The sequence below is a fragment of the Caretta caretta genome, chromosome 4, assembly GCF_965140235.1.
Source record: "Caretta caretta isolate rCarCar2 chromosome 4, rCarCar1.hap1, whole genome shotgun sequence".
NCBI classification, from domain to species: Eukaryota; Metazoa; Chordata; order Testudines; family Cheloniidae; genus Caretta; species Caretta caretta.
The window spans coordinates 153,571,532-153,583,150 of NC_134209.1; the positions used below are offsets into that span (position 1 = coordinate 153,571,532).

General features: G+C 58.5%; 1 long non-coding RNA gene across 1 annotated transcript; it reads left to right on the top strand.

Moving 5' to 3' along the window:
* Nucleotides 1-512: 512 nt before the first annotated feature.
* LOC142071801 (uncharacterized) lies at nt 513-2,382 on the top strand. Its single transcript, XR_012667994.1, has 3 exons — nt 513-765; nt 887-944; nt 1,445-2,382. It is a non-coding gene; the product is annotated as an uncharacterized LOC142071801 (long non-coding RNA).
* Nucleotides 2,383-11,619: the final 9,237 nt, after the last annotated feature.

Sequence of the window (11,619 nt, forward strand, 5' to 3'; positions counted from 1 at the left end):
TCATTGGAAAAGTGATGATTTGCTGAATATGGCCAGTCTTCTATGGATTATTGTGCATGGATCATTTTTGCATCTAAAGTTATGAATACTGACCATGTATCCACAGTATGCATCCGATGAAGTGAGCTGTAGCTCACGAAAGCTTGTGCTCAAATAAATTGGTTAGTCTCTAAGGTGCCACAAGTCCTCCTTTTCTTTTTGCGAATACAGACTAACACGGCTGTTACTCTGAAACCTGACCATGTATCTGTATTTCAAATGTAGTTACACCTGGGTAACGCCCACTAGGGAAAATGCTTCCAGCCTAGACAGCAGGTGGGGAAGGGCCTATGCAAGGGAATGGGCCATTTGGGAAAACAATAGGCCTTTGGAGAAGCTCATCCCCCACCCAGTGAGTCTTCCTGAGAATGCTCCAGACAGGCTGCTCTGGCTCCGCAAGGGCATGTGACCAGACCACATGACTCTGGACTCCATTTTGGGTACCTGTATTTTTCCACAAGCTGGGCTGGGAGCTGGTTTCGGAACAAGAGGTCCCGCCATATGCTAAAGCGATATAAAGCAGGGAGTGACCTCATCTGGGGTTCTTCAGTCCCCCACAACTGAACACCTAAGGGGAGCTCCAAAAGAAAAGGACTTGGAACAGGGTGGGGAGCCCAGGCTGCAAAGCCAGTGCAGTTGTGTTGTGCCTTGAGAATCTGCAAGCCTGCTTGTATCATCCGTCAGGGTGAGAGATTGTTCATTCAAATCCTATCCTAGTACGTTAAGGTTAGTTTGCGTTGTTCTTTATTTGCTAGGTAATCTGCTTTGATCTGTTTGCTTGCCCTTATAATAATTTAAAACCTGTCTTTCGGAGTTAATAAAAGTGTTGTTTTGCTTTATCTAACAGCAGTGTGCTTTTGACGGAAGTGCCTGGAGAAAATCTCAGCTTGGTTTAACGCACGCAGGTTGGCATCTTCCTTCCCGCATCCAGGGGAGGGTGAACTTTATGCGCTTCCATTGTACAGACCCTTGTGCAGTGCAAGATGGTTCCCTTTGGGGTTTGGGCTCCCGAGGCGGGTGCGTGCCGGGGAGTGGCGAAATTGGCTGGTGTCTGCTGGTTGCGCTCAGGGAGCCCAGTGTGGGTGAGTGGCGCCACCTCCTGTCATTGTGGGTAGTAACAGGGCCTGGGTGAGGCTGGCTGTGGCCCCAACTCAGTTGTGTGTCTTAGAGGGGCACCGAGGTTTCTCAGGGCTCCCAGACTGCACCCCAGGGGTGACAACCCATCACAATCCCCAGAGTTTAGCCTGGGCTAGCCCTGAAGGACACACAGAGGTTGCTGATTACAGACACTTCTGTTATCTTTTGGAACCTAAAATTATAACCCATTTGAGTTTTGATGGTCACCTGCTTTAAGCTTGTAAATAACTCTCCAGTTTCCTCTTCCTAGTAATAAATCTGTATCTAGTTCATTACAGGACTGGCTATGAGCCTTGTCTCTGGTGTGAGATCTGAGGTGCAATCGACCTGGGGAAAGTGACTGGTCCTTTGGACTGGGAGTAAGTGGAACGTTGCTGTGAGCCTTGGTGCAAGGGAGCAGTTGTCACACAGGCAGGCTCAGCTGGGCGGCCAGACCCATCCGAGCGCCCAAGGGGACGTCTGCGACTCCATGGTTGGGCTGTTACGGTGCCTGAGGAGTTTACACTTATAGATTCATAGACTCATAGATACTAAGGTCAGAAGAGACCATTATGATCATCTAGTCCGACCCCCTGCACAACGCAGGCCACAGAATCTCACCCACCCACTCCTGCGAAAAACCTCTCACCTATGTCTGAGCTATTGAAGTCCTCAAGTCATGGTTTAAAGACTTCAAGGAGCAGAGAATCCTCCAGCAAGTGACCCATGCCCCATGCTACAGAGGAAGGCGAAAACCTCCAGGGCCTCTTCCAATCTGCCCTGGAGGAAAATTCCTTCCCGACCCCCAATATGGCGATCAGCTGAACCCTGAGCATGTGGGCAAGACTCACCAGCCAGATACCCAGGAAAGAATTTTCTGTAGTAACTCAGATCCCACCCCACCTACTCAGATCCCATCCCATCACAGGCCATTGGGCCTATTTACCATGAATATTTAAAGATCAATTAATTACCTGGTTGGTGAAATCTGAGCACAGAACTCACAGCCAATGTGGAGTTTGTGCCCTGGTTCCCAACAGCCTGTCCTGAGGCTGGTTCTCACATCTTGAGTCACTGCAAGCTGCCTTGCAGTCTGCCGTGTGGGAGGGTCTATGGGTGTGGATGTGGTGGTGTGGGTATGTGGGGTAGGGTTGGGTGGCTGTGGTTCTGGGTTGGATGTGGGGATGTGTGTGACTATGTAGCTCTGGAACGTTGGATGTATGTGGTTGTGGGTCTGGGGGATACGTGGGTGTGATTGGTTGAGTATAGTTGGTTGTGGGGGGCTGGTTGTGGTTTGGCGTGGGTGTGGTTGGTTCATTCTGAGTGTGTATGTGGGTGTGGCTGGGTGGTGGTGGATGTGATTGAGGGATCAGGGTTGGTTGTAAGTGTTGTGGGTGTGGTTGGTTGTGTGTGGTGGTGGACATCGGTAGGTGGGTGTGATTGGTTGGTGGTGGGTGTGGTTGTGGGGTCCGGTTGGTAGTAGGTGTGGCTGGTTGGGGGTAGGGGTGAGTAGGTGAGTCTGGTTGGTTGGTGGTGGGTGTGGTTGCAGGGTCAGGGTCGGTTGTAGGTGTGGGTGGTTGGATGTGTTGGAGGGTGCGGTTGGTTGGTGGTAGGGGTGGTTGCGGGTCAGGGTCGGTTGTAGGTGTGGGTGGTTGGATGTGTTGGAGGGTGCAGTTGGTTGGTGGTAGGGGTGGTTGTGGGTCAGGGTCGGTTGTAGGTGTGGGTGGTTGGATGTGTTGGAGGGTGCGGTTGGTTGGTGGTAGGGGTGGTTGCGGGTCAGGGTCGGTTGTAGGTGTGGGTGGTTGGATGTGTTGGAGGGTGCGGTTGGTTGGTGGTGGGTGTGGTTGCGGGGTCAGGGTCGGTTGTAGGTGTGGGTGGTTGGATGTGTTGGAGGGTGCGGTTGGTTGGTGGTGGGGGTGGTTGCGGGTCAGGGTCAGTTGTAGGTGTGGGTGGTTGGATGTGTTGGAGGGTGCGGTTGGTTGGTGGTAGGTGCGGTTGCGGGGTCAGGGTCGGTTGTAGGTGTGGGTGGTTGGATGTGTTGGAGGGTGCGGTTGGTTGGTGGTAGGTGTGGTTGCGGGGTCAGGGTCGGTTGCAGGTGTGGGTGGTTGGATGTGTTGGAGGGTGCGGTTGGTTGGTGGTAGGTGTGGTTGCGGGGTCAGGGTCGGTTGTAGGTGTGGGTGGTTGGATGTGTTGAAGGGTGCGGTTGGTTGGTGGTAGGGGTGGTGGCAGGTCAGGGTCGGTTGTAGGTGTGGGTGGTTGGATGTGTTGGAGGGTGCGGTTGGTTGGTGGTAGGGGTGGTTGCGGGGTCAGGGTCGGTTGTAGGTGTGACCGTGGCTGTGGCCTCTCTGTCCCTCTCTGGATCTCTCACCTTGGCCCTGCAATGCCGACTCCCCACCCCGCGCTCTGAGGCTTTGTTTGCCGACTGGCTTCGTGGTTCCCCTGCAGTAGTGGATGGGAGAGGCCTCGTCCCACCTGTCCCAGTACCGCAGCAGGTGCCCACCTTCCCACTTCTGCTGCAAAGACGGCAGGGTCCTACTCACAGCAGCCTCCTTCCCTGCTCAGCCATGGCTGCGCCCCAGAGCAGGACCAGCCTGTGCACAGCGAGCCGGGTGCTGCGGGGAATTCAGCGCGCCAGCAGGTCCTCACGCCTGGTGGCGTCTCCCAGACGCTTCCTGGCTGGGCTCAGGCTACACGGGCCCCATTGTGGCAGCATTTCCTACCTGCGGAGGGGTTGAGTTTGCCCCACCTCTCCCCAGGGCTGCTCTGTCCCCCCATTGGGGCGGAGAGGGGCCTGTGCTTTGCCTAGACAGGGGAACGGGGGCGGCGCACAGAGCCCGGTGCCAGGGATCAGTGTTTTCATCCCAGCACCAAATAAAACACATGCAGCAGCAGCCCTGTGATGTTGCACTCCATATGATTTTATGAAAATATGCCAATGAGTGTGAATATAATGTAACTGGAATATGCTTCATGCAAAAGGTCTCTTGTAAGGTATCATTACAGATCTTATAATCTACTGAGTGTATGCATGTATCTACTATTTGTATGAATGTATCATTCTTGTATCTGAAACTAGGAATATGAAATATAACTCTGGGGTCCTATTGTAATTATGCAAAGTGTGGGCCATGAATGGTGGTTTGGAATCTTGATGGGTCCCATCCCATAGCTACCACCTGGGCTGGAACAAGGACTATACCAGGGGCAAGGTCGGGCCCAGACTAGGAAGGAGTCTAGTCTGTGAAAGAAGCTTACTGGAACATCTCTGAGGGTGAGATTTTATCTGTAATCAGTGTCTTAATGTATTCGGCTTAGACTTGCCTGTTTTTGTTTTATTTTGTTTGGTAATTTGTTCTGTCTGTTATTACTTGGAACCACTTAAATCCTACTTGTTACACTTAATAAAATCACTTTTGTTTATTAATGAACCCAGAGTAAGTGAGTAATACCTGGGGGACCAAACAGCTGTGTACATCTCTCTATCAGTGTTATAGAGGGCGAACAATTTATGGGTTTACCTGTATAAGCTTTATACAGAGTAAAACAGATTTATTTGGGGTTTGGACCCCATTGGGAACTGGGTATCTGGGTGTTGGAGACAGGAGCACTTCTTAAGCTGTTTTCAGTTAAGTCTGCAGCTCTGGGGATGTGGTTCAGACCTGGGTCTGTGTTGCAGCAGGCTAGTGTGTCTGGCTCAACCAGGCAGGGTTCTGGAGGCCCAGGCTGGCAGGGAAAACAGGCTGAGAGGTAATCTCAGCGCCATCAGGTGACAGTCCCAAGGGGGTCTCTGTGATCGAACCTGTCACAACCCCTCCCCAGTTATCCATGATCTGCTGCTTCCCAGCTCCCAAACCAGTTACACCAGAGCCCCAGCCCTCCGCCGATTGTGCATGTGAACACACACACATTCCTCCCCACTGAGGTGCACACTCAAGGCACACATGGCGCACACGCGCTCACGGCACACATAGAATATCAGGGTTGGAAGGGACCCCAGAAGGTCATCTAGTCCAACCCCCGCACACACTCGGTGCACACGCACTCAGCGTGCACACACATGGTGCACGCACATGCTCTCGCACACACGCACACACTGCTGCACGCTTGCACCCGGTCATTGCTGGCTCCGTCGGCAGCACTTCGCCTGGGCCCGGCGGTGGGGGCTGGCCAGCCTGCGAGGAGCTGCCGGCGCGCGGGGCTTGTTTCTATCATGCTAATACAAGCAAGCAGCTGGAGGAGTCGCCCTTCCTCTGTGGTGCTGGGGGTATCTCAGCGCCTCCGCCAGGCTGGTGCTGCTCCCGCCTTCTCTTTCTAGTTCTTAGTGCTGGACGGGCCCCATCCGCCCACCCAGCAGGCCCCTCCCGCCTGTTTCCCACGGGGTCCCACCCCAGCCCCCCGGGGGCAATTCCCTGTCTCCTTGCCAGGGGTCACCCCTTGGATCTGGGCAGGGAGAGGCAGCGCGGGACAGTGGATAGTGCAGCGGTGCCGGCTGGCTCCAGGCCTGGTGCTGAGGACAAGGTGCCGCGTGGCCGCACGGGCGCCTTTCCTCCCTCTGCACCCACTGGGAACGCCGCTGGCCTGGGTGTGGAGGCGGTGCTCTGCCGGGGTGCAAGAGGAGGCAGCGTGGTCTGGGGCCTGGGACTCCTGGGTTTTATTCCCAGCTCTGCCACTGTCACTGGGTGACCTTGGGCAGGTCTCCACCCCAACAGAGGCCTCAGTTTCCCCCTCCCCCTGGTGAAATGGGGAGAATGGTCCTGCATGAAGGCTCGGGGGTCCCTAGCTGGAAAGCTCCTGGCTGCTTAGTGCTGGATGGATTGTGGGGCCTTCTCCCCTGCGGGGTCGTGTCTGTTCAGCTCCCTAGCTTCCTCCCCTGGAGCCTGGCTCTCTGCTCTCCAGAGCCCCCCTTCCCTCTCCCCACCACCCCCGCAATGCCAGCCCCTTCCCATGCGCAGAGCTGTAGCCGTGGGGAGGAAGCGACTGCAGGGCTGGGCAGTGTCTCCCGGCTAGCGTGGGCCTGGAGTCAGAGCCCCGAGTCCCAGATGTTATTTCACTGATAGATGGTCCAGGCGCTGGGAAAGCTGCCAGGAACAACGCTCCCCCGTGCCAGTTCCCATAGCCGGCAGGCCCCTGGGGAAGAGCAGCCCCACGGAGCTACCCGCCTCCTCACAGCCGTCCCGGTGCCCAGGGACGCACCTACACGCACACAGCGACACACGGCCCCAACTACAAACCCAAATGATAAACACACGTGTGTACAGTCACAACCAAACACACACACAAGTATAAACACAAGTCACAAAGTTAGACCCACACACAACCACTTACTAGAGCCACAAATGCACAGCCCAAACCTAACACATGACACTTTACAGACACAAATAGAAACAGCTAAAACACAGCGGCACACAGCTACGGCCACACTGAACACACACAACTGTCTGAACACATACAACTGTCTGGCTGCAGACGTGCGATTCCAGCACCTGTCTTGCCACAGGAGGTATTTCCCTGGAAGCCCCAGCTACTGGAGTCCTGTGATTAGGGCTTAGCTCTCACTTCCCCAACCCAGGCAGCCTCTTGCTCGCTTGGCTGGGGACGGAAGCTGGGAATGTGACCCCATCTGGCTGGGCACTGGGAGGAGCTTTGGATATCGGACAAAAAACACACCCACAACCAACCCGGGAACAACAAGTTACCCGGGAAAGAATTTTCTGTAGTATCTGGCTGATGAATCTTGCCCATATGCTCAGGGTTTAGCTGATCGCCATATTTGGGGTCGGGAAGGAATTTTCCTCCAGGGCAGATTGGAAAGCCCTGGAGGTTTTTCGCCTTCCTCTGTAGCATGGGGCACGGGTCACTTGCTGGAGGATTCTCTGCTCCTTGAGGTCTTCAAACTACAATTTGAGGACTTCAATAGCACAGATATAGATGTGAGGTCTTTTTTAGGAGTGGTGGGTGAAATTCTGTGGCCTGCATTGTGCAGGAGGTCAGACTAGATGATCATAATGGTCCCTTCTGGCCTAAATATCTATGAATCTATGAAACCCCACACCCCATAACCATATCCGCAACCAGCCCCCTGCCACCAATCAACCCCCCACACCCAGAGCCAGCCCCATACCCCATAACCACACCCAGAGCCAGCCCCCTGCCACCAGCCAACCCCCCACAACCAATCATATCCCTAACCAACCAACCACACTTCAAACATCCATAACCAACCTCCCCACAACCAACCACACACCCCATAACCACCCCCACAATCAGCCCCCTACAACCAACTCCCCCACACCTACAGCCAGCCCCACACCTCCTAACCATATCTGCAACCAGCCCCCTGCCACCAATCAAGCCCCCACACCTATAGCCAGCCCCATACCCCATAACCACCCCCACAGCCAGCCCCCTGCCACCAGCCAACCTCCCACACCTACAGCCAGCCCCACACCTCATCACCACCCCCAGAGCCAGCCCCCTGCCACCAGCCAACCCCCACACCCAGAACCAGCCCCATACCCCATAACCACACCCAGAGCCAGCCCCCTGCCACCAGCCAACCCCCCACAACCAATCATATCCCTAACCAACCAACCACACTTCAAACATCCATAACCAACCTCCCCACAACCAACCACACACCTCATAACCACCCCCACAATCAGCCCCCTGCAACCAACTCCCCCACACCTACAGCCAGCCCCACACCTCCTAACCATATCTGCAACCAGGCCCCTGCCACCAATCAACCCCCCACACCCAGAGCCAGCCCCATACCCCATAACCACACCCAGAGCCAGCCCCCTGCCACCAGCCAACCCCCCACAACCAATCATATCCCTAACCAACCAACCACACTTCAAACATCCATAACTAACCTCCCCACAACCAACCACACACCTCATAACCACCCCCACAATCAGCCCCCTGCAACCAACTCCCCCACACCTACAGCCAGCCCCACACCTCCTAACCATATCTGCAACCAGCCCCCTGCCACCAATCAACCCCCCACACCCAGAACCAGCCCCATACCCCATAACCACACCCAGAGCCAGCCCCCTGCCACCAGCCAACCCCCCACAACCAATCATATCCCTAACCAACCAACCACACTTCAAACATCCATAACTAACCTCCCCACAACCAACCACACACCTCATAACCACCCCCACAATCAGCCCCCTACAACCAACTCCCCCACACCTACAGCCAGCCCCACACCTCATAACCATATCTGCAACCAGCCCCCTGCCACCAATCAACCCCCCACACCCAGAGCCAGCCCCATACCCCATAACCACACCCAGAGCCAGCCCCCTGCCACCAGCCAACCTCCCACACCTACAGCCAGCCCCACACCTCATCACCACCCCCAGAGCCAGCCCCCTGCCACCAGCCAACCCCCACACCCAGAGCCAGCCCCATACCCCATAACCACACCCAGAGCCAGCCCCCTGCCACCAGCCAACCCCCCACACCTACAGCCAGCCCCACACCTCATCACCACCCCCAGAGCCAGCCCCCTGCCACCAACCAACCCCCCACAACCAATTACACCCATAACCAACCTCCACACACCCCACAACCGTGCCCATACCCCTCTCAACCAACCAACTCCCCCACAAACACACCCCCAATCACCTCCCCGCCCCCCAGAACTAACCATGCTGCTCCCGAGAGTTGCTGAGGAGCCAGTGGATGCTGCTGGAGGAGCCTGGATCTGAGGGGCCGGAAAGAGCCCCACAGCCACAGAGCATCCCCTGCCCAGCTCCTGCCCCTGGGACTGCTGGGCGGCCACTTGGCCGGCACCAGGAGGGGAGACGAGGGAGTCCTGCGACTTTGGGGGCCACAGAAGAGGTCTGCAGCTGCAAGGGGGCAGCAGTGCAGCCAGGAACCCTGGTGAGAAGTTCGGGAGGAGGCTGCAGCCTGACGCCCTCGGCATGGACTGGGCCAGTGTCTCCCTCTCGCTGCGCAAGGGGCAGGTGCCGGGAGGCGCCGTAAACCACACAGACCAGTGGGACCAGAGTGGGGCATAGGCTGGCCCACGGGTTCCCAGCAATCCGCGGTGGGAGCAGATCCGGCCGCTTGGCGCCGGGGCGGGCGGGCGTGTCTAGGTGTTCTCGGGAACCAGCCGGCCAGCCTGCTTGGGAGGCAGCGGGGGGCTCCCAGGCCAGCCCCAGCGTTCAGGTTGTTTGGGCCATGGAGCCGCTCTGGGGCTGGGGCGGGGGGCAGGGGCTGGCTGGGGAGGACAGGTTTGCAATGCCACCCAGCGAATCGGAGTCTCTCTGCGCCCCTGCCCCAGAGTCCTGCGTGACGTCACCCAGCCACCAGCCCAGACGTTGGCCGGGTGGGTGCTACCGGGGCGCTGCTTGTTTTCTGGGCGCCTGATGTGGGACCCGAGGTCGGATCTGCAGCCGTGCTGAGCACTCGCAGCTGTGCGCTGAACAGACAAAGGGCTCGCTCCTGCCAAGCCCTTGGAAAGGCCAGGGGTCAGAGGTGGGGTTCCCCGACGTAGTGGCTACTTTTGACCTTAATCTCTCTGTACCTTAGTGCCCAGCTGTGAAGGGGGGTAACAGCCTGGCCTGACCCCCACAGCCAGGCTCTGCAGTGATGTGCACCCCAGGAAAGCCCAGGAGGGACTCACTAACTCTGCCTTCAGAGCGGGGCGGGGCAGTGGGCGTAGATGAGGCTGGGGCCGCACACTGACCAGCAGGGAGATCACAGACTAGTGAGCGTGCCCCCGTCCCCCCCGCCCCCGTGGGCCGAATGAGGCAGGGGCCTGTGGGAGAATGAGACTGATCAGGTCCCACATGGGCATAAGGGGCTGACTCAAGGGTGCCCAGACACCCCTAATTCTGCTGTTTCCTGACCTGGAGGCTGGACTTTGCAGCCTGCGCACTGGACTGCCGCTGTAGTTTGTGGCTGTAACACGCTCAATGGGATGGATCCATCCAGGTGTTTAGCCCCCCTGGCCCCCATTGCCGGGGCCCTGGGCGCGGCCCCCCCGTCCTGCAGGAGTGATGCGACTCACACGTGCCCTGCGTGGACGGAGCCCTGAGGCAGAGGCCCTGACTGGAGAGACGTGGCCAGGCTGGAGCGGGGGTAGCACCTGGGTCCGGAGCTCCCGGCCTGCTGGAGAGCCCGGCAGCAGGGAGAGGGACACCCCGGCGCAGAGAGCTGTACAGGGGGTAGGGACCTGGGAGGAAGCCCTGGAGGCTGCAGTACTTCCAGTGAGCCCAGGGTGGGGGGAATCCGGGGAGAGCCCGGGAGCCCTCCTGGCTGCAGGGCGTGTGAGATGAGGAACAGCCTGGGGGCCCTGTGGGCAGGGGAGCCCGAACCCCTGGACTTGGGGTGCCCGTGTGACTAATGCCCTGTCATGGGCTCATTCCGCAGCCTGAGTGTGTTGAAGTGTCTGGGGAGCCCTGAGACAGGGAAAGCAAGCAGGGCTCTGAGATGGTCCCTCGTGTCTGGAAGCGGGGGGGGGGGGCTCTGAGATGGGCACCCTGCTCTGTGCAGCGGGGGGGGGCTGGGCTGGCCCTTAGTTCCTGGGGGCTCATTCCGTAGCGTGGCACCGGCCTGCGACACACCTGGGGTTCCAGCACGCACGCTTGCCCCTCGTGTGGAGACTTCCACTGGAGCACGGGACGGGAGCTGCTGCCCCCGGGCTCGCCCTCGGGCGTTCGGCTCTTTTTAGCTACCCTGGGCTCAGGCTTCTCAGGGACACGGAGAGGCTGAAGCCGGTGCTGGTCCCCAGAGCTGGCTGCCTCTGCCGGGGGAAGGGCTTGCCCTTTGGGGGTCCCGGCACCATAGCCCCCTGCCACAACCCCGCTTCCCCCCCACCAGCGAAGCCGCCTCACACAGTCACAGCATTCGGGCCTGCAGAGGGCAGCACTGTGCGAGACTCACCCCGGGGGGTCTTACCCGGCCTGACCTGCCGGGTGCACAAGTGCTGAGACCCCCCACCCCGAGCAGGCAGAGCAGGGATCCCGGGGGGGCGGGGAGCTCAGCTGGTGAGCCAGGCTGGGATGGGGCCAGAGAGCTCTGGGTGGTTGGTCACGGACTGCAGCCCCCCAGCCCAGCCCAGAACCACGGCTAAGGCTTGGCCAGGGACAGGCCAGGGCAGGTTACGGCTGACAACGCAGACGCTCTTCCACCGTGGAGCCATGGCCCAGAGCCCATGGAGCTGGCACTGCTCACGCCAGCCCTAATGCCGGCCGCGCTGCGGTTGGGGGAGGGCAGGGGTGGGGCTGGCAGGGCCCATGCACCTCGGTGTCACTGTGGGGCTGAAGGGGGCCGAGAGCAGCCTGGGCCTGGGGAGGATTTCGCCCGCTGGGCAGGCAGGACGGCCAGGCCTGGGGCAGGGGGAGGCTGCGAGTCCAGCTGTGCGCTTGGTCCCCAGCACGGGGGCAGCCGCTGACATCTCTCCTGTGGCTCATTCCCAGCAGCGGGGGACACGCGCGGTTA